This window comes from Triticum aestivum, chromosome 1A (assembly GCF_018294505.1).
Source record: "Triticum aestivum cultivar Chinese Spring chromosome 1A, IWGSC CS RefSeq v2.1, whole genome shotgun sequence".
NCBI classification, from domain to species: domain Eukaryota; kingdom Viridiplantae; phylum Streptophyta; class Magnoliopsida; order Poales; family Poaceae; genus Triticum; species Triticum aestivum.
The window spans coordinates 554,543,275-554,545,473 of NC_057794.1; positions in this window are offsets into that span (position 1 = coordinate 554,543,275).

Consider the following 2,199-nt stretch of genomic DNA (forward strand, 5'->3'; position numbering starts at 1 on the left):
GTTTTGCTTGTATTCTTCGAACTCGACCGCTGTCACCTGGGAATCAGCAATCTTTGAGCCTTTCTAGAAGCACTCTTCTGCCTTTTTCCGATCACCGGTGACAGTGATCACTCCTTTGTGGCCGGGCATCTTCAATTTGAGGTACACGTAACATGGTCGAGCCATGAACCGTGCATAAGCTGGTCTCCCCAAAATGGCATGATATGCACTCTGAAAATCCACGACCTCGAACGTCAACTTCTCTTTGCGAAAATGTTTCGAATCACCAAACACCAGGTCCAAAGCTATTTGGCCGAGTGACTCGGCTTTCTTTCCTGGTATAACTCCATGAAAGCTCATGTTACTGGTGCTCAGTCGGGACATCGGAATGCCCATTCCTTTCAGTGTGTCTGCATATAGCAAATTCAGCCCACTACCACCGTCCATAAGCACTTTCGTCAGTCGAGTGCCTTCAACAACTGGATCGACCACCAAAGCTTGCCTCCCAGGGGTGGCAATATGAGTCGGGTGATCAAATTGGTCGAAGGTGATGGGTGTTTGGGACTATTTCAGATAATTTGCTTTTGCTGAGGCAACCATGTTCACTTCACGGTTAATAACTTTCAATCGACTCTTGCTCTCCACATCTGCAAAGATCATCAGAGTAGAGTTGATATGCGGATATCCTTCCTCACTGTCCTCCTTGTCTTCGGCCTTGTCCGACTCCTTCTCCTTGTTATTGGACTGTTTTTCTTGAAACTGCTGGATCAGGAGTCGACATTGGCGAGTGGTGTGCTTCGGGTAGATGATATTCCCCTCTTCGTCTTTCTTCGTGTGGATGTGACACGGCATATCCATCACGTCGTTCCCTTCTTTATCCTTTACCTTCTTAGGGTTCCAGGATCCTTTTGGTTTCCCTTTAAACTTTCCCTGAGTCACGGCCAGAGCCTCTCTAGGAGCTGCCGGTTCAGCCTTCCGCTTCTGTTTCCGACTGGTGTTTCCCTTTTTCGACTGACTCGGCTTGTGCTTGCCACTTTGGAGTCGGTCTTCTTCTTCGCCGTTGGCGTACTTGGTAGCAATCTCCATCATCCGACTCAAGGGTCATGTCACCGGTTCGACCAAACTTCAAACTCAATTCTCTGTTCTTGACGCCATCTTTAAAGGCGCAGACTGCCTGATGATCAGACACATTCTCCACAGTATGGTGCAAAGTGATCCATCTCTGAATATACTCTCTGAGAGTCTCATTGGTCTTCTGCACGCAGACTTGCAACTCCGTCAGTCCAGCCGGTCGCTTGCAAGTTCCTTCAAACGTTCTGATGAACATGCGGGACAGATCTTCCCAAGTGTAAATGCTGCTAGGAGGTAATTGAGTCAACCATGCCCTGGCAGAACCTTCCAGCATGAGGGGCAAATGCTTCATGGCCACCTCGTCGTTCCCACCACCAATCTGAACCGCCACTCGGTAGTCCTCAAGCCAAGTTTCAGGCTTAGACTCACCAGTGAACTTGCTGACTCTGTTGCCAACCTGAAATTGGGAGGGATAACTGCGGCTCTGATAGCTCTGCTGAAACATTCAGGACCAGAAACATGCACTCGACTGCTTGTGGGCGCATCTCTGTCGAGTCCACCTCGATGGGCTCTGTTCTGGTCGACCAAACCTTGCACGATAATGGATCGCGCGTCGAAGCCTGGTTCTCTGGGGTCGACTGGAACTCTTCGCCCCGTACTGAGCTGACGTCTGTCATCTTGCTGCCGAGGAGCGTAAGACCCACCTCTCGGAGGGGAATTGGGCACTCGACGCCTATCATCTCGGTCGAGTCGGTCACCATATTGGTCTCGCCGATTCTCGCGCCCTTCATGCCGCGGAGGCGATCTGGGACTGTGAGCCGACTGAACCGTATTCGCAGCGACGGATCGACTGTGAATTCTGTTGCGCGACTGCGACACGGCCGAATTCTGATCTCCTGCTGCCCGGAGCAGATCCCTGATCTGCATCAAGCCTCTGCCAGCTTCCGACTGAGAGGGCTGGATGGACTCTGCTATACGGGTCGCAGCTGCCAAATTCTGGATTGGGGTTCGATATACCTGAGTCAGCGGGAAGAGTTGACGTCGACTGGTGTCGGGAACTCGTTGCCGCGCGCGCTCGTCGAGTGCTCGCTGAAGATTCTCCAGTCGAGTGCGTTCGGCCAAATTGGCCAAACATGCCTCCTCCAAGGC